This window comes from Vicugna pacos, chromosome 3 (assembly GCF_048564905.1).
Source record: "Vicugna pacos chromosome 3, VicPac4, whole genome shotgun sequence".
In the NCBI taxonomy this organism is placed as follows: domain Eukaryota; kingdom Metazoa; phylum Chordata; class Mammalia; order Artiodactyla; family Camelidae; genus Vicugna; species Vicugna pacos.
In genome coordinates, this window is record NC_132989.1 from 83,556,965 (window position 1) to 83,578,603 (window position 21,639).

At 36.9% G+C, this 21,639-nt stretch overlaps 1 protein-coding gene across 3 annotated transcripts in view; it reads right to left on the reverse strand.

Moving 5' to 3' along the window:
- GPBP1 (GC-rich promoter binding protein 1) overlaps positions 1–20,712 on the reverse strand; it is a 58,170-nt gene extending 37,458 nt beyond the window's left edge. For 2 of the 3 annotated variants that reach the window (XM_006206020.4, XM_015240730.3), the window contains exons 1-2: positions 20,441–20,712; positions 18,292–19,252 (exon numbers count right to left, since the gene is read on the reverse strand). The gene's annotated coding sequence lies outside the window, so the exon portion shown is untranslated. Of the gene's footprint in view, positions 1–18,277; positions 19,253–20,440 lie in introns of those variants that run through there. The other variant, XM_031675850.2, reaches the window with a different exon arrangement.
- Between the last annotated feature and the right edge of the window lie 927 nt (positions 20,713–21,639).

The window sequence follows — 21,639 nt, forward strand, 5'->3', positions numbered from 1 at the left end:
TCTTCAGAAACTACCCAAGACAAAGAATACACTTTACAGAAACAGTTTAGAAAAATCACTAGATCAAATACACAACCACAACCCACAGCAAGCAATTCCAAGGATGGGAGTAAAAATATTTGATTCCTAGAGTCTCCAAATTACAATATTCAAAATGTTCAATTTTCTAACAAAAATTATAAAGCATGCAAAGAGACAATAAAATATAATCCACTCGGGGTTGGGGGTGGGGGGGTGGGGCTTGTGGTATTAGCAGAAACTGTGCCTGAGGAAGCACAGACATCAATTGTCTTAAATACAAAGAGCTAAAGGAAACCAGGAGAACAATGTCCCAACAAATAGAATACCAATAAACAGACTAGAATTACAGAACGGAATCAAACAAATTCTGCAGCCAAAAAGTACAATAACTGAAATAAAAATTTCACTAGACAGCTTCAACAGCAGATCTGAGCCAGTAGAAAAGACAATCAGAGAACTTGAAAAGGTCAATTAAAATTATCAGTCTGAGAAACAGGAAGAAAAAAAGAAAACTGAACAAAGCTGAAAAGACCCGTGGGACACCATTCAGCATACCAACATACACATAATGAAAGTATCAGGAGGAAAGGAGGGGAGAAAGAGTATTTGAAGAAACAATGGTGAAACACTTATGAAATTAGCTAAAGACACAGACTATATATATCCAATAAGCTAACCAAACTCCAAGAAAGATAACACAAAAAGATTCACACTAAGACACATTATAATCAAACCATCAAAAGACAAATACAAGAGAATCTCCAAAGGCAACTCGTATAAAAAGGATCCTCAAATCAATGCGCCACATTAACAAAATGAAGGGAAAATACCATATGATCATCTCAGCTGGTGCAGAAAGGCACTGGACAGAATCTAACACCCTTTCATGACAAAAACACTCAAACTGACAAAGAACATGTATAAGAAAACCACAGCTAATATCATATTCAATGGTGAAAGACTAAAAGCATTAATCCCAAAATCAGGAACAAGACAAAGATACTTTGCTTTCACCACTATACTCTATTCTATTCTACTCTATTCAACACTGTATTGGAAGTTCTAGCCAGCACAATTAGAAAAGAAATAAAAGGCATCCAGACTGAAAACAAAGAAATAAAACTATACTTATTCACAGATAACATGATCTTATATATGGGAAATTCTAAAAGAACCTAATGAAAAAACTAGCTAATAAACTCAACAACATCACAGGACACAAGATCAACACAGAACACTCAGTTGTATTTCTATACATTAGCAGTAACAATTTAAAAAGGAAATGAAAAAAAAAAAGCCTATTCACAACAGCATCCAAAACATCCAGAAATAAATCTAACCAAGGAGGTATAAGATTTGTTCACTAAAATATACAAAATGTTGCTACAGGAAAATTTGAAAGACCTAAATTAATATAAAGACAAGCTAAGTTCAAGGACTGGGAAACTTAAATATTAAGATAGAAAAACTACCCAAAGTGATCGATAGATTCAACATAATCACTATTTAAATTCCACTTTTTTGCAGAAACAGAAATGAATTTTCAAATTCATCTCGAACTGCAAGAAGTCCCAAACATCCATAACAATACTGAAAAAGGAGAATACAGTTACAGGATTCATATATCCCTATTTCAAAACTTACTACAAAGCTACAGTGATCAAAACAATGTCTTAACTGGCATAGGGATAGATATATAAACCAATGGAATAGAACTCAGAATCCTGAAAAAGTCATACATGTATCGCTGATTTTTTTTTTCCAACAAAAGTGTTAAGATCATTCAATGAGGGGAAGAATAGTCTTTTCAACAAATGGGCTGTGACAACAATCCAATGGACCCCTATTCATACCTATTACAAAATTCATACTTATTACATAAATAAATCTATTCATACCTATTACAAAAATAAACTCAAGATGGATCAAAGACCTATAAAAGTTAAAACTATAAAACTAGCAGACGAAAACATGGAGGTAAAGCTTCTTGACCTTGGCTTTGGCGACAGATTTTTTGATACGGCAACCAAAGCATAACTAGCAATAGAAAACAGAAACTGGACTTTATGAAACTTTAAAACTTCTACACAAAGGATATTATCTAGAAAGTAAAAAGATAACTGACAGAATGGGAGAAAATATTTGCAAATCATATCTGACAAGAGTCTAATATCCAGACTATATAAAGAATTTTTATAACTCAACAAAAAGACAAACAACCCAATTTAAAAACAGGCAAAGGACTTAGACATTTGTGCCCCCCCTAAAAAAAAGGTAAATAACAAGTGCTGGCAAATATGTGGAGAAACTGGTACCCTTGTACATTATTAACGGGAAGGTAAACTGGTACAAGCACTGCAGAAAACAGTTTGATGATTCCTCAGAAAGGTAAACATGTAACATATAACATAGCAGTACCACTACCATGTATGTACAACATAAAGAATTGAAAATGAGTACTCAGATACTTGTACACCAATGTTCACAGCACATCTACTCACCCTAGCCAAGAGGTGGAAATATCTCAATGTACACCAACAGATAAACAAATGAGGCAGGCACAAGTAAGAGACTTGGGGATGCTAATAAATGGTGTTAACACAGTGTGTTCTTTTTGAGGATGTATCGAAGCTGTACACTTAGAACTTGTGCATGTTAGTGCGTGTGTGTTGCTATTAATAAAACATTCAAATGAAAACTTTTTTTGAACAGAAAACCGGGAAAAAAGTTCCCAAGAACTATTTAGTAACAATGAGCTAATCACTTGGGTCCAATGATTTAATCATCTGTGCCTAGTTGATGGGCCCCCATAAAAACCTTAAAAGAAGGGATACAGGATACGGAGAGCTTCTAGGCTGGTGAACATGCCTACATGCTGAGGCAGCAGCACACACAAAACTCCACAGGGACCCTTCCAGATCTCACCCTACGTACCTCTTCACCTGTCTGACGTCCTTTATAATAACCTTTACAATAAACTGGTAACAGCATTTCCCTGAATTCTGTGAGCCATTACAGCAAAATATCAAAGGAGGGGTGGGGAGGGGAGAGGAGGAATGTGTCTGTGGGACTCTCCAATCTGCACCCAAATGGGACAGAAGTGAGGGTGACATGAGAATCTACTACTTAAGACTGGTATCTGAAAGTGGGGGTAGAGAGGCAGTCCTATGGGACAGAGCTCTTAACCTGCAGTCTAAACTAATCCAGGTAATTAGTGTCACAAAATTCTAGTTGAATTAAATTGTAGAACATCCAGTCATATGCCCACAAAAAACTGGAGAACTGTTTGGTATATGAACACAGAGTATCTAACAATCACTCAAAAAAAAAAAGGGAGTGGGGGTATATGCTCTAAATAAAGAGCTAATAACATGGGCACTGACACCACAAATATATTTGGTTTTTCCGGGTCCTTCAACATAACAGACATTCAATAAGCACTGCTCATATACAAAAAACTCCTAGGCAGCTTTTTTTCACCTCATTCTTAAATATGAAGTCCAAACATTTTAAGGAAGATGGCAATAGGAAAGAGATCACTAAAAACCATGACCACAAAGGAAACAAATAATTCAAGAAATAACCAGCCAAATGGAATTTTCAGAACCCCAAAGATAAAGAGCAACTTCCAGAGAGAAAAAAAGAGAACTTTCTCCCACCAATGAAAAAAAAGCAGATTGCATCAAACTTCTTAAAACATCTCATACTACAAGACAACACAAAATAGCAATCAAAGTGCTGAAGGAAAAAATATTTTGGATCATGAAAGTTATACCCAAAATATCAAAAATGAGACACCTAAAAAATGAACAAAAACATGAGGCAGATAAATACATTCTCAATCAAGCAGTTCCTAACAGCCAGAAAGAAAAAGACCAGTGATCAACATTTTTTTGCCAGCTAAATACACAGACAGTTCCTTTAAAAAATTAAATGACTATTAAACAGAAGATGCCCATCTATGCTCATAACACAGAAATACAAATTAAAATACTGGAACTACTCACCTACCAGACTGGCAAAAATCTTTGTTAGGGTGAATCCAAAAAAGCTTGTAGTCTAGAGTTAATTTTGCCCCACTGACTGGAAGTAATCCTTCTGAAGAATGTGCCCATACTCCATCTATTAGGTGGTCTTTCCACCTGGGCTGATGGGAACATAAACTTTTCCTGGTCCAATGTAAATCTTTGGAATTGTTTCGCCTACTCCTTTCTGATGGTTCTATTCCCTGGTTTAAGTAGCTTCCAGATATACTTGCGTAGGTCAGTCCTAAGTCAAACCCTTGAGTCGACTCTTCTAAGTTCTCTATGCGAATTTCCTATTTTGCTCCTCACATTCAACCTACTTCGACGTTTTCAAATTTTCAGCTGTTTCCACAACTTTTAATAAGACCACCAGGCTATGTTTGAATTCACCATCTCTAGGCTTTGACCTATTAATTTTCTTTAAGCAATGAGCTGGGGCATTTGTAAGATTCACAACCTCCTGTCATCCAATGTTTAAAGCTTAACCAATTTCACCACAAGTTTCTTACCAAAAGATTCACTATCTGTGTATGCTATTCCACTAAATGCAATTAAGCTTCCCATAAAAAAAATCTGATATATCTGTTTTCTGAATGACATAATTCATCAACAAAAATGTTATTTACAGGGCAGATACTCCAAACCAGTGCTTTAAACAATACTCTCCACAAGAACACATACCAGTAGGGAATGAAGGACTGAAGGAAGAACAGGAGGGAGTGAGGGTGTGAAATGAGCTCATTCTTCCCTGGTACCAGGAGTGGCCATTACACGTTAAAAAACAAGGGTGCAATAACGGTAATAATTATCCTCAAACTACAAAAATGTGAAAGCCATCAGATTAAACTACAATGAATATGCTATCAATTTAATTCCTAATTGGTTACTTTGTGCTGAAACTTCGCATCAGTAGATTCATCAGCAATGAATAGTAGATCTTTTTGACTTTCAGGACTGAAAGAGGTAGAGACAGAAAAAACTTTACATCACAATTACTCCTCTTAGTAACAAAAGGTATTTTAATTCCCATTTTACAAATTAAAAAAAAAAAAACTTTAGCTTAAAGAGGTTGTACCCAAGGTGACACAGCTAGTTCCTAATGAGTTTCAAATAAAAATGCCTTGCTCCAGTCTTTTCATCTAAATTATGGCAGAGAATCTTTTAAAATTTAACTTTCCTGTCTGATTTGCTGAGACCTCAGTGTACCCCCTCTGTCTTCGATGTCCTTGGACTCAGGTGGCTAGCAGCCCTCCTGGAGCTCAGAGCCAGCCCCTCTGCATCATGTCAGCATGAGCATCCCACAACGACCCACTGATGCACATTTATGTCCCACTGATGCAATTTCCTCAGTATTTTCAAGAGTGCCTGTTGCACACCTGCCAGCATTGTGGGCTATTCTTTTAGCTGGTTTTTTTTGCAGCTTTAAGACATTGAATGCTGTGTGGTTGGGGGGTGGGGGGGAATATATACCTATGTCTATATATATATAACTTTCCTATTTACAGAATGGGCTCAGTAACTTGCATGTCAAACTTTCCAGAATTAGGGAATCGTAAACACTAAGAATAGTCTCCTTAATGCCAGATTAAAGGCCTAAACACCTTTTTATTTAGCATAACTCCTTTTTTTTGGTATATGAACCTAATAATAGAGTTTTCCATTTTTTTTAGTTGAAGAATAGTTGATTTACAATGTGTTCATTTCAGGTATACAGTGAAGTGATTGTTTTCTATATATGTGTATATTTATGTATATATATATTCCTTTCCAGATTCTCTTCCATTATAGGTTATTAGAAGATATTTTGTTCGTTTTCATTTGGGGGTGGGATGGTGATTAGGTTTATTTCCTTATTTTTTGAATGTAGGTACTAGGGATTGAACCCAGGACCTCATGCATGCTAAGCATGCACTCTACCACTGAGCTGTACCCTCCCCCCAGGTTATTACAAAGTACTGAATATAACTCCTTATGCTATACAGAAGGTCTTATTACCTATTTTATATATAGTAGTGTGTATCTGTTAATCTTAAACTCTAAATTTATCCCTTTCCTCCCCCACCGTTTCCCCTTTGGCAAGCTATAAATTTCTTATATGTCTGTGAGTCTATTTCCATTTTTGTAAGTAAGTTCTTTTGTATCATTTTTTAAATTCCACATATAAGTGATGTATATTTATCTTTCTGTCTGATTTCCTTCACTTAATATGATCATTTCTAGGTCCATCCATGTTGCTGCAAATGGCATTATTTCATTCTTTTTTATGGCTGAGTAATATTCCTGTGTGTCTGTGTGTGTGTGTGTGTGTGTGTGTGTGTACGTACACACCTTTATCCATTCATCGACGGACATTTAGGTTTCTCCCACATATGTTTCCACTTTAAAAGCCAGTGATTAAGACACCATAGCATTAATATGTGAATAGAAAGAAGTATCAGCTGGAGAGAACAAAAGTTCATACACCCAACACATATGGAAATTCAGTATGTGAGAAAAATTGGGAAAACTTTCCTAGTTCAAAGCTTACCCAAAATAATCATCAAACGGATAAAAGATTGAAAAGGAAAAAAAGCAAAGTCATTATAGAAAAAGTAGGGGAAATTTTTACGGTATCAGAAAGGGGAAGGGAAACCTTTCAAAGTAAGACACAGAAGTGATAAAAATATATTTACATATAAACTAAAAGAACATTTTATATGACAAAATTCACAACCAAGGTCAAAGGAAAGACACAGCAACAAAGGAGGGAGGATGGGACACAAAGAATACCATAAAGCATATATTTTCCTTCATACATAAGATGCTCCTACAAATCAACAGAAAAAGAACTCAATTAAAAAATGGAGAAATATAGAGGCCACAAGAAAAGATCTTATACACAAAAATTTTTCATTCTTATTTGAAAGAAAAGAGCCAACACCTGAGGAAAAAGTTTGATTCCCCATTAGCACTGGAAATTTAAGACTGCTATGGAGAACAATTTGGCACAGCACTCAAATTACACTCAAAAATTCCACTTATCAAAATGTACTCCACATTTACAAGATATTCACTAGCATTGTTTATAATAGTATAGAAAAGAAAGATGAAACAACTTAATGTATACTACCAGTAGCAATCAGTTAAGTATTATGCGGCCAATAAAAGAACGGGTTAGCTTTACGTATATTAATATGGAGTAACTTTCAAGGTATCTCCTTAAGTAAAAAGATCATAGAGCAAGGTGGATCATGCTACTTACTCAGAAAGAAAAAATATTACGTGCTTATATATACATGAGGTCTCTCCAGAAAAACCCATAGAAAACTAAGAGTAGTTTCTTCAAACAAGTACTGCTGAGCAATAGGAAAGAGGGTGACTTTTCTCTAAAAACTCTTGTACTATTTGTCATTTGCACTGTGTGCATGTATTCAAAGTAATTTTAAATTCTTAGTCTGACTCAACTTTACCACTTCTTGAATCCTCAAATTCTAACATAATCCATCTTTTTCTGAAGCCAAGTTAGGCTGAAGAGCAGGATCCCAAGGGAGAAGACAAGTTTCAACAAATGAATTTTTAAAGTAAGCCTAATCCTATGAAAAAGCCAGTTCACAAAGTGGTAACAGATACAGGATCCTTGATATGAAATCATGATTGATATGGTATGAAAGATTTGGAAATTCAGGTACCTTACTTTAAGGACATAAATGGCTATGAAGATAAAAATATATACTGAACATACATATGAATAAATACATACACACATGCACGCATGCGTGTGCACGCACACACTACTTGCTAGACAATTTGCTTAGGGCTTTATAAGCATTATCTCATTTAGTCCGCACTACATCCCTAGGAGGTTGATACTACCTTTTCTTCAAAACAAGAAAAACAGGTTTCACATAGATGTAAAGCACATTTTCCTCTAAAGTTGCCAGAGCCACAGTACTACTCGTCAGTGGTAGCTCAAATTCTTAACCACTATACGCACCCTACACATACTGTAAATAACCTAAGATACATTAGGTAGAGATCTTGCATTATATAAAACACTAGCTTTAACAAGTATGTCTCTAAATTTTGAATTTAAGCTTTACTCTTACCTGTCAGGCACTGTCCTGAGCTACAGCTTTATATCAAACCATACAAAATACAGATCTCAATCTCCTAGACAAGTCTTCTAGGATGGAGAGGACAAGTAGTTTGAGCTACTACAGCATTTGCAACTTGCTTTTCACCAACCCAGTCAACTTTGTCTCCATACAGACTGCTGTCCTCTCATCAAATTCAGTTCTTGGGAGGTACTAATTTAAAGGACTAAGGTGAAAACATTTTTACTCACTTGTCCTCATTTCCACAATATGCCTATAAAAGAAATTCATTTTAAATGAAGAGAGACCAAAGAGTATTTCTTGTGAAAAATCTGAAAACTACTAGTTGAGTTAAAGAAGAAAAAAAAATGAGGCAACTAGGTTTGCATAGGAAAGTCCTTAAGACACCTTGACTATCAGGGGAATCCATTTCTCAAGTAGTTTTCAACCTGGCTAGTGTGCATAAAGCAATGATTTCATCACTCACCTAATGATTTAAAGTTTAACATCCTGCTAGAGCTTTAGTAAAAAGCCTCCTTGCAAGGAATCTGTAAGGTCCAAAGCAAGACCAAACAGAGAATCTGTAATACTAAAAATAAAGCTCTGTGAGCATAAACCTGCATTTGCATCTTTGCAGAGGAAATGTAAAAGGATGTTTCCTTCTCAAATAAAGACACCAATTAATATAAATGAATTGTCATGGCGTTTCTGATTTCTGAAAATGAGAAGCCTAAATTGGCCACCCACATATTTCAAAGACACTCCTTGAAATTCAAAGCCTGTTTTACCTTTTTAAACATGAGAGGGCAATTTCACTAGATTTTAATCCCTCTGATTGAACACTTCAAAACTGGGGAAGTTTTTTAAAAGGCAAGGGTCATAATAAAAAAGTCTTTATCAGGCAGTCCCTTCAGAAAGGTTATAGCAAATCCAAAGTCAGCCTTGAATCTAGTAAACAGACTAGAAGCTCATGTAACAATTATTTAAGTCTAGGAAAATAAAACAGCTTCTTTATGATCAGAAAACAAAGAAACCTGGCTGTAAAGAATCCTCTAACAAATTTCACCTAGGCCCCAAGCAGTTAAACAGCAGTTATATAATAAAAATACCAACTGCATATACTCAATTCTGGGGGAAGGCTACATTACCTAAGATGTTAACAATTCTTTTGCTCTGCAAGTAACTGCACTGAGCGCATTAACAAGTGAGACAAGGTAAATGCCTTAGAAGTTTATGCAACAAAGATGAGTGAGAGTAAGTAAGATAATTAAAAGACTGCTTTGAATAAAATACATAGGATAATATAGAGTAACGAGAAATCAAAGGATACAGTAAGGGGGTTGCTCCCTTTACACAGAATGGTTATAGAGAGTCGCTCAGAATGTAACACATGAGCAAAAACTGAGCTAACATGGAAAAAAACAGAGGAAGATGGAACAAACATAAAGGCCCAAATTAATTAATTAATTAATTAATATTTGTTAAAAAAAAAAACACAAAGGTCCAAAAACAGGAAGGAAAATGCCTGGTGTGTTCAAGGAAGAGAAAGGCCAAAGGTCTAGGAAGACGGCAAGCAAGGTTGCAGAGAAAGGAAGAGGACAATGTGGATGCTCGTAAGCTGCATGTTATCAAGTCTAATGGAAAGACACTCTGCTGTGTGAATAATGAACTATAGAAGTGCAAGAATGGCACATTAACGAAGTTACTAGTAATTTCAGGTAAGAGAAGATTAGTGGCTTGGATAAGCCCAGCGGCAATGGAATAGAAATGGATGTATTTGGGAGATTTGAAATAGAATAGAGCAAATAGATTTGCTAATTGGTTAGATGGGAGGAAAAGAACAAATCACAGGTGATTCCTTGGTAATTTAGCTCGAATAGGTGGACAGTGTATCCATTTATTGAACTAGGGAAGAAAGGAGGTAGTATGGGGCCAAGAAACCCCAAGTGCACTTTGGGGTATATTAAATTTGTAAACTAAATGGAGAAGTCAAGGTTAGTCAAATTACAAGAATAGAAAATGGGGTAGAGGTCTGGAGATTTAAATTTAAGATAATTTGCATAGTGATGCCATTTAAAACTATGGTACCATATCACAGGTTAAACAAAAATTACGTTAGAAGACTAATGCATCATGGTTCAACAATTTTAAACATGTTATAAAATGCAATCTAAATACAGCTGGTTTCTGCTCAGTGTTGTCCCTTCAACTTACACTTACCTATTTCTCCCATCTAGTCTCCCTTCTGGTAGATCATATGGTCCCCAACCACTAGTATCTATGTAACCCAGCCATAACAACATTACTAGCAATGTTTATCAATTTACAATTTCAAAGCATTCAGCATTCATTATTTCACTTGATTCTAATGAAAACTTTGTGAAGCAGTAGCAGCTTTATTAGAGAAGGAAATAATAATCTTATAAAGGTTGGCCTAGCCAACATCAAATAGCTATTATTTCCTAGATGGGATGAAACCAGGATTCAAATTCAGGAACTGTTTACTCTGTATTCACAGAACTTCAGAGCTAACAAACTACAAGAGCTCAGGAATTTTACATTTTTGCCTTGTTTGCTATTAAATGCTCAGCACCAACGAAAGTGCAGGCACATTATAGGCACTCAAACATCTACTGAGGCAATGAACATCTTCTCTAGCACGAATTAGTACTCAAGAAATAAAAATCTCAGATTCACTAGAGTCAATGTTTTACATTTAACATATTAATACTACTTTCTCCTTTCCAGTATAGAAATGCCATTTATTTTCCAAGTATGTTTAAGTATAAAATTAGGTAATATCTAACATTTCAAGCCACTCAAAAGAAGATTGTTCTACAAATTAAAGATGGCATTATTTTGCAACAGGTCTTATTTCACATACCCATAAAAACAATTCTCCCCTTTCAATCCAAATTTCCTATAAAAGAATTTAGGAAAGAAAAGATGTCCACCAGGTTTTAAAATAAAGTAAAAAGAAAAAGCCAAATGCTACCATTTCTGTTTATCAGCTACTGTTCTACAGATTTGACATGATACATAACTTATCAAGGAAAAGGTCACAAATAGTCCCACACATGTAAGTTCAATTGATATTCAACAGAGGTATTGCAATGTGATTCAGCTGGATAAAGAGTCAAACTCATTTGACACAACACTGTAAAATGATTATGAATCAATAAAAAATGTAAAAAAAAAAAGCAAAACTATGCATTGACAAAGTCAGGTCAATCTTACTTAATAAGACTTAGACAGGTTTTGTTTGGAGACTGCAATTTCCCCAGTGATAGATATATTCAACCATAATTTTCCTTCACATTCTGTACTGAGTTTTGCTGAATCCAAATATGTATATAGAAGGCATGTATTCACTATGTACAACTGAATATTAATAAACACATAGGTATCAATAAAAAAAAAAAAGTCAAACTCTTTTCAACAAATGGAACTGGACAACAGAACACCTATATTAAACAAGAAAGAAAGAAATGAACCTCAACCATTTCCTCACATCACATGCAAAAAAATCATTCAAAACAGATTGCAGACCTAAAAATATGAGCCAAACTACAAAACTTTTAGAAGAAAGCAAGAAAGCAGGAGGAAATCCTGTGACTTGGGGTTAGGCAAAGATTTCCTGTGACACAAAAAAAACAAATCATGAATGAAAAAGTAACCAATTTTACTACAAATTCTTAAACGTCTGTTCTTCAAAACATGTTAAGAAAATGAAGACAAACCATAGACTGGGAGAAATTATTTGCAAAACATTTACCTGATAGACTTGTATCAAAAAAAATCTTAAAATAAGTCTCATTTATTTTTAATGGACAAAAGACTTGAATAGACATTTCACCAAAGCACATAAAAAGATGCTCAACATCGTTAGGGTAATATAAATTAAAACCACAATGCAAATTCAAACTATACACCTCCAAAACGGTTCAAATTAAAAGATGTATTCCAGAAAAAAAAAATGTTCATACCCCAGAAAAAAACTTAGCAGGCATTCTTTCATTTACAAAGACCAATTATTAAAATATTTTTATTGTAAAAACATAAGATTAGTAGTGTTTCTCCTAAATTATCTTGACCCTGAATTTTCTACAGTCTGAGGATTTATAAATTAATCCAATAATTTTTTTTCCTCTGCATCAAGGACCAAGTCCACTAACCCAAACTGAATGTTTATTTTTATCTTCAGTTTATGGTAAAGGTAAAATGGTAATTGCTTTTCTTTTGGTCATTTCTAAAAATACCATGTCACTACAACACAGAATAGCTTTAATGTTGGATAACTGCCCATTCAACTACACTGGCAGTAAATACTATAAAAATAAAGAAAATGTACTCCAATTAATCATTATATTATTAATCAGCCTGAGGCATTTTTCTTCCTTAAATGACAGAAGTACTGAAGAACACTAGATCATCTTTTCTTCTAAGGACAAATCACCCAAAAAGGGTGCATCAGATGATATTTTATTTCAGGAATAGTATAAGGCACTTTAAAAAGTACTTGTTATAAAAAGTATGTCGATCTGACTGGATTCTGTACCACTGCTCTAGAGCTGTGCAGTCCAATATGGCAGCTAGTAGCCATCTGCTGTAATTCAAATTTGAACTAAAATTAAATAAAACTTAAAATTCAGATCCACATCTGCACTAGACACATTCCAAATGCTCCATAATGACATGTGGCTAGAGATTACCATATTGAACAGTATAGACAGAATGCTTCCATAATTTCACAAAGATCTATCGGACAGCATTGCTCTTAAAATAAGACCTACTACTTAGAACACTAAGGAAGTTAACTGTAACAGAATAATGCAGATTAACAATTCAAATTATGGTTCCATCCCTTACTGAGAAGTTTAGATAAACTATTTAATTTCAGACTGAGTTTCTTAAACCATTATATGGAAATAGCACTTATTTTACATAACTGGGAAAACACTTTCTAAATTAAAATGCTATATAAACATTAGCTATGAAGTGATCCAAAAGGAAAATATTCCTGAATGAGAACAAACTCACGTGAACAGTTTATTAATGTGATACAGTAGTGATTTGTTTAAGGAAAATAAAATTCAGTTGCTGCCTAAGAATAAAATAAGTATCTTCTAAGTTCCTGAAACAGAATTTGGCTTTCCTCATACTGTTACCCTAAAACTCTTAAGACATAATAGTTGGGAGTCTAGGATCTGGATACTGAATGTATAAAGTTAGAAATACCGCCCAATGGCTGTGTAACTTTAGCAAGCAATTTAAAATCTCTATGACTTAATTTTCTCATCTACAAAATGAGGACAATAATAGAACCTTGCCACACACAGTGTGTATAAGGATTAAATTAGTTAAGACAGTTAAAAAGTTTAGAACGCTGCCCAGAACATGGTAAGCATTGACATATATTAGTTATCAAAATCTACTCATTATGATAGATGATTTCCAAAATATATAAAGAACTACAACTCAACAACAAAAATAATCTGCTTTAAAAGTGGAAAGAAAAAAAAATCAAAACTACAATGAGGTTATCATCAGCCATCATTAAAAAGTCCACAAATAATAAATGCTGGAGAAGGGGTGGAGAAAAGTGAACCCTCCTACACTGTTAATGGGAATGTAATTTGGTGCAGCCATTATGGAAAAGTTTGGAGATTCCTCAAAAAACTAAAACTAGAGTTACCATATACCAGCAATCCCATTCCTGGGCACTCTACCATTGAGATATACCCTCCCCCCAGAATATACTTTCTTCTCTCAACTTAAAACAACTCAATCTCCTATTTGTGGGCCAAAGACTTAAGTAATTATATTGACAACTACTGGTTGTAAAGGATTACTTCTTAATATGGTTTTTAACTTTGACCACAAATTCTTTTGACAAAAGGTGGAGCCTAAATCCCCTCCCCTTGATTGTGGGCTAGACTTAATGACTTGCTTCCAATGAAAACAATGTGGCAGAAGTAACTTCTGGGAGTAGGTCATAAAAGGCACTGCATTTGTACCTACCTCTCTTCTCAGATCAATTCCTCTGGCAGATGCAGCTGCCATGTTGTAAAGAAACTCAAGCAACTAGATGGAGAAGTCCACATATGGTAAGGAAACTGAGTCCTCCAGACAATAGCTACCATCAACCTGGCAGCCCAATGAGTACACCTTGGAAGGAGTTTATCTGGCCCCAGTCAAGTCTTCAAATGACTACAACCCTTGAGATTTTATGAAAGACATGGAGGGAGCCAGGACCATTCAGCTAAACTGCTCCCAAATTTCTGACCCAGAGAAAATCCATGTGGGATAATACTGTTTTTTAAATTTTTAACTTATATTAAACTATACAGTTAACCCTTGAACAACACAGGTTGGAACTGCACAGGTTCACTTATCATAGACTGTTTTCAACAGTAAATACTACACTGCTACACTATCCACGGCTGACTGAATTTGTGGATGCAGAACTGCTGATATTGAGAAACCTCACATACAGAAGGCTGACTATAATAATTATGTGCAGATTTTTTCACTTCAATAAGGGTCAGTGCCCATAACCTCTCTGTTATTCAAGACTCAACTGCGTATTTATGTTCTCTGAAAGGCAAACTAACTTGTTTTTACTAGTATACATATGTAAAGACAAAGATGACAATTTTTCAGTTTAACAATTTTTTAAAATGTATCTACAAGTTCTGAGTTTCAAAGGAAAGAGCCTATTTACGAAGGATTTTCTAAACTCTTATTCTTGCTAAAAATTTTTAAGTATGGAAAAACTTAAATATGGTTTTTAAAAAATGTAACCTAAAAACTGAATTAAAGGGTACAGAAAATGAAGACCAAAAACACTGCACTCCCCAAGCTGTGAAGAGAAAGATGACTCAAGAACAAGAAACTTGGTGGGTTACCTTGAATAAAAAGATACAGAAACTAGCAATTACTTGAAGAAATACAGAGCAGAAGCCTCTAACTATCCTACTGGGTGGGACAGCTGACAAAAAGGGAAAAAGCAAGCAGGTAAAATTGAGACAACCACAAAAGGTCTACCAGTAATTCTAACATTTTGTTTCTTGTGAGGCTCCTGTTAAAAAGTAATGAACTTGGCTGTCTATAAAAATACACAGCACCCCCCAAAATTATCAATTTCAGAGAATTCTCAAACCACCATCTCCCATTCACGTAGCCAAAAGAACTCATGGTAGAAGCCCCTGACATATAACATGTTAAAGGATGGGGAGGTTAGGAAATACATCTCGTTCCAACCTGCTCTACCCTAAATATTCCAAATACATGAACCTACAGGCTGCTAAAATAACAAAACCAATAGCTATAATTTAAGTAGATTTCTCTGGCCACAGGAGAAACTAAGAGAAGAGAATGTAACTAATGGCAAAGAGATCAGTTGGTAGGTTACTTCCTTAGTCAAGGACCAAGCAAGAACAATAAATGAAACTGGAAAGGGGAGGCAGGATATGACCTGGATGCAGCTAATGCCATTAACAGAAACAAAAGAAACAAGTAATTTTCAAAATGATGATAAACACTGGTTTGACATGTAAAATATATTAAACAGAATCTTACAATATTACAATTAGAATAAAATTTCACATCTATATTATACTTCAAAATTAACAAAACGGTTTTCATATACATTATTTCCATCAGTTTTATGAAGGAACTAAGGCCAAAGGAGGTTAAGTGAATGAATATACAAGGTCACAGACTCTTCTAGGTATTCCAAATCCTAGACCAAAAATCTCCTTTCTAACTCCCAGAAATTACTTTTTCTACATCACTACCCTTACCCGGATCTAAAATGTTATCTAAACATTTTTATCAAAACTTATACAGGAAAAGGTGATTGAGTAAATCTGACCTGGGTTTAGGTTCTATCCTCACCGGTAATTTTACTTTCAGATTAGAGGTTCCCATCCTTATTCCCTTCTCCTGTAACTCTAAATTTTTCTTCTCTCGTCTGCTCACTCCATAACCTGAAATCCCATTTTAACGTTTAGCTAACCAAAGCCATTGTTCAAATAGCTTCTAACAAACAGCAAAAATAAGTTTTTCTTCTTTCAGCTTGTCTCAAAGCTCCATTAGCAATCAATATTAACCAAAGAGAAGCTGTATATGAGAAGAACAAAAATACCTGTGATATCGCTCATAGAGAACTTAAAATCCACATGAAGGCAGTATTAAGTATGGCTAGTCATCAAGAGTATGGGGCTCCTGAGTCAGATTTGGAGTTTTGGTCAAAACAACCTAACCTTGATCCTAACCAAGTAACTTTCTCCATCTCAGTCTCCCTAAAAACTTCAATTTATCACCCATAGCACTGTAACCACAACAGTACTTTCCTCATAAGATTATTTTAAGAATTAAGATGTACAACCCAAAGTACACAGCAAAACATACACACAATTATCATCTATTAATGCTAGTAATTAAGATTATTATTTTAGATCTACCATTCAAGCATAGGAGGGAAAACAAATGGGAGTTGGGGAGACAGAGGTACTTATGGGGGAAAAGAAGGAACCCAGCAATTCCTACTGGTACTATGTATTTCAATGTCAAGAAAATAATAAAATATTTATTAAGACATTCAAGTTACGGAAATCTGTTTCCTCGAACAACTGCTGTAAGCAAAGTACATAAACGTTTGTCTATTTGAGGATTAAAACTAATTGTTAAAAACCCTGGTCTCCGGAGTAATCTTTATCAAAGATAATACTGCTTGGGGTAACATCAAAAGGAGAAATGTAAAGAAAAATAATCACAAATAGTAAATGTTATGTGGGTCTTTTCTATGAATAAAGGTCATTCATTTCTAGTTCAACTTCTTAATTTCATTTAAAAATACATGTTCTTAGACAAGAAACTTGAAAATCCATTAAGCTGAAGAATACAGAAACTACAGGCTCTCCAAAGCAAGGGAGGGAGGGAGGGAAGGAAGGTTCTCACCACAATTTTATATAAATCAAGGTGGAAACTCAATTAGAAGTACTACACACAGCTGACAGAAAATACAACCTATTATAAGCGATTTATTCAACTCTAATCTCAGTTTTACACCAGAAAATAAATGCTATCTATGCATATCTAAATACCTGCATTCCTTCGGACTCTTCTACTTCTGCTCTAAGTGAGCTAACACGATTCAACAGTGTAACAAAAAAAAGTTGTTTCAAAATAAATGAGCAATTGACCAATTATTAGGCAATCTTGGCAAAGTGTTCAAAAACTACAATTTTTTAATCTCAAAAAGATAATTAAATGAAATAAATTTTAATTCTGGCTACACTGATCTATTAATATTCACTGCTTTAAAAATAAATTTTAATTTTTAAACACTTCTACTGAATGTCTATGATTAACTGAAAAACCAAATGTACTAACAAATTAACTATAAAAAACAATTCTCAAAAATACAAATATTAAAATATGATATTCTCATTTGCCAAAAGATTTCTATTACAGCAACTAATATTCACGATTTCTTTTTTTTAAACAAGCTTTGTTTATAAACTTGAGGCAGTATAGCCTACCTAAGGGAAAAAAAAATACTCATTTTTTAAGTTATTTTAAAGGTTCTTAGTGTAAATTGCTCAGTTCCTCTCAGTTTCTGTTCCTAGTAATGATATGACTTATTCGATCTCAGGTCTCAAGGAACAGTATGAAATACAAAATATCTCAAAAAATGTCTATAAGGTATTAAAAGGAACTGTTATACCTTAAAACAATCTACTTCATGAAAAATCATATTAAAAACCAAGCCCTATAATTTGTTTTCAACAACTACCTAACTCTAAACTGGAACACTAAAACTGCATTTAGAATGCAGTCTAGACTCACATTTAGAAAGTAAACCGGCTATTTGAGTTTTTTTCCTACCTTTCTATCGATCCATAAAGCCATACTGACCATATGGATTTTGTTTTTTTACTTTAGAAGCATAAAAACTTCAAATTTGGACTGTTTGACCTGAAATTCTTAAATCTTAAACTTTCTCCACTTCAATTTACTTAGCTTTTCTCAGACTGCCCAGTAAACTGAAGCCAAGCAACCTTACTGCAAGAAACTGAAAGGCTTCCGAGAATAACATAGGATATACTTGACTCTCATTACAATTTACAAATGGACATTTGATTTGCTCACCAGATAGTACTTACAAATTCCAACAGGACTGCACAAGAAGGTGTTGGATTTTTCTCTGTAATCTTTATGTTTTCCAGTTTGTTTTTTTATTTTGTATCCTCTGAAATAATATCCAAGTTCTTTGAAGATACTCAACCTATGACTATTTGACATAGAGTTACTTCAGTCAGCTACCCATACTTCTGTTTTAAAGTTTTCATATGGCTATTTCCAGAATCAGCCAAGTTCCTTGGATTTAAAATGTTAAAGTCTTCTTTATTATTCCATGTACTTGTCACTGTTGTACTTATCCACTCCAGTTGAAATATCCAATTTATGAGCCAAAAAGCAAAAACAAAAAGAAAATTTCACATCTGAAGAGCATTCCCAAACATCAGCATAAACCGAGATACAAAGCTATCTCAATACTACCATGGGGCTGGGAAACCACAACATCTTAAACTTCCACGTAAATAAAAGACAAAAGGAAAAAAATTCTGTATTCGTTCAATGTCTTCATTTAGAAAAGCTGGCCCATTGTGACATGAAAAGGGTTGAGGTCGAAAATTCCTAAAACTTTTAATAAAGGTAAAAATAAACTGCCACGAAACTTCAGCAATATTTAAATAGTAATTTGAAACTGCCGAAACTACTCAGTACACAAATCAAACATATCTTACAGTTCTGGCTGAAGAACACCAACAATAGGGGAGGGGTTGGGGGGGAGGCAAAAATACAACCAGCTGAAATAATTCAACCAGTTATATAATCCGTTTGAACCAAAATACTGAAGAAATGTCTGGGTCTCTTTTTAAGTAGCTTGTAGAATTGTTCACTACTATCAATTCACTTCAGAGATGATTCTTGCCAATTTTAATAAACTTCTGGGGCAAAATTATCCAAAAACACTGTAATTCCAAAATGGCCACTTGAAATATCCGGGGCCTTTTACACAAAACCTAGAAGATGATCTTCATATCTGAGTAATTCAATCACCTGTAAAAGTTACAAAAAAAATTTAATTACACACTGAGTTTTCATTTTGAGCCAAAAATTAATCCCCATCTAAAACAGTCAACCTCTGGGGAGAAATGCACTTCTATACCCAACAAGCACCCCAAAAAAGTATACTGTAAGAAAAATACTTCAAGATATATAGAGGGGGGTCGGTGGGAGATGGTATTACGGAGGGCAAATGCTGGTTTCAACTGGGAAAGGGATTATATAAGCAAACCTTTTTATATTTTGAGTAAATATAACTCAAACTATGAAAATAGCACACAGTCTTTTAAAAGACCCTCTGAATCTTCTTTTTAATATCAAAGGACAACGAATAGACAGGTGTGCTGCCACCGAGCATTACTAAAAGCAACTTCGAGAATGAGGGATATAAAAAGAAAGACGCTCCCCTCAAATGAGAATGCCTAAAAAGCAGTACGTTTTCCCCACTCGGAGTAGAAAGACTGAGAAGTGGGTTAAAAACATTAATTCCTCAAATTCGCCCAAGGGGTAGACTTACCCGGCTTCAAAGGGCATCAGCGAGATGTGAGGGCTCCCATTTTCCTGAATTAAGAAAACAGGTTTCTCCCAACACTGAGGGGGCGGGAAGTACCGAGCCCTTCTCGTAAACCACGTTAAGAGTGGTTCTCCCCTCAAACAAACCAGGTCCCCTCGGACCCCACAGGACGCAAAGGGGCAGGGTAGCGCTCGACTCAGTCCACAGCTAGTGCCACGGACCCGGAGAGGCGGGCAGAGCGGGCGCGCTGCTGAGAAACAACCGAAGGCCACAACTCGGCCTCAGCCCTCCGAGAGCGGCAGCGGTGCAAAAGCAAGCGGGCGCGTGCGAGAGGCCGGTGAGAAGACGGAGCGCGGAAGGCGTCCGACCTGTTCCCAGCCTCAGCCAAACAATCCCCCTCAACAACGCCAGACGCCAAGGATAAGCCACCCACCCCCTCCTCTCAACTACCACCTCCGCTCCAACCGGACCGAGTCAATATCTAGAGGGGCCTGCCGGAGCGGTCCTTCCCTCTCTCTCCTTGCTCTCGCGCCACCCCCTAGCCGTGGGGTAGCCTAACACCTCACGCCGCCAACGCCGCTCCCGACCCCTCAAACCTCAACGCCGACATGGGCACCCCCTCCCCACCTCCCCCAGACCCTGGCGCGGAGCACAGAGGACGGTGTTACCTTCTGCCACACCAGAGGTGCCCCTGGTCTGGGGGTGCCGCTGCGCTCGATCCCGGGAGGAGGTTTTCGGTACTTTGAATAATCCCCTTTTGCCGCTTTTCCCTCCCCCACAACCAGTCTCAGTCCCAAAATGGCGCCGACCCGATCCGCAATGTTCTGGGCCAAGTCTCGCGAGATCGTGGAAGGTGGCGAGGCGGGGAAGGAACTAGATGGGCTGAGGAGAAGGGAGGGGAAAGGCGGAGCGAGGAGAAGGAGGAGGGAGATAGGGTGTGAAAGAAGTGATGCGAACGAACCTACTGGGCGGGGCAGCAGGAGGAGCGCCTCCACCAGAGAACCTTCTGGCCGAAGCCACCGCTCACGCCCCGGCCAAAGAAGCTCCGCCCTCTACGTCGAGCGGCTGCGGGAGGGGAAGAGGGCGTGGTTACGCCTGGGGGCGGGGCTTCGAGTAGGCCCCGGAGGCAGGGGTGCGCGGGGGGCGGTGACTCCGCGCGGTGACGTCAGGAGCAGCTGGAGTCGGGGATTACCCCCTGCTGCTGACGTGAGGACGGTGAACAATCGGGAACGTTCGGTGGAAGGGGGAATTCCCCGCTGCTCCCTGAGGAGCCCCTCCTCCTGCCCTTCCCCCCTAGTCCGGGGCCGCCGGGGAACCTAGGATGGTGGGGCCGCTGGAAGGGCGAGAGTGGAAGGCGGCCGCACGGGCTCGAGTGGCGCGCGCCGTGGCGTCTTCCCGGCTCGATGCTCGGAGGAGCCGCGGGGTACCGCACTCGGGCCTGGGCGGCTGGGAGATCACATGCTCGCCTGTACGCAGTTTTGGGCGGGCGGAGCGCCGGCAGTGTTGGCGCGGTGCTTATTGGGCGCCGCGAAGCTGGGGGTTCACCGTCGTGTGCGAATACGCGAGTGTCTTGGACCTAGGTAGTATCTATAGGGGAGGCCGGTGACTGAGGAGACGAGACTCGTTGGGATTCTGGGATTTTATCCCAGATTCTCAAGGGATAAAAATGGCTTCTGGACATAATCGTGCTAATTAGCGGTTTTCTCTGTTAAACCTACAGTAGGGAAGAATATTTCAGCAGTGTCTCTATCCCACACAGTTCATACGGTTTTGTGTGATGAATTTTGTGCGCGTCACTGTTTTCTAATTGCGATACCTTTTCGCCTTCTAACTGAAGGCTCACTTGGAAACATGTGAAATTAGCCTT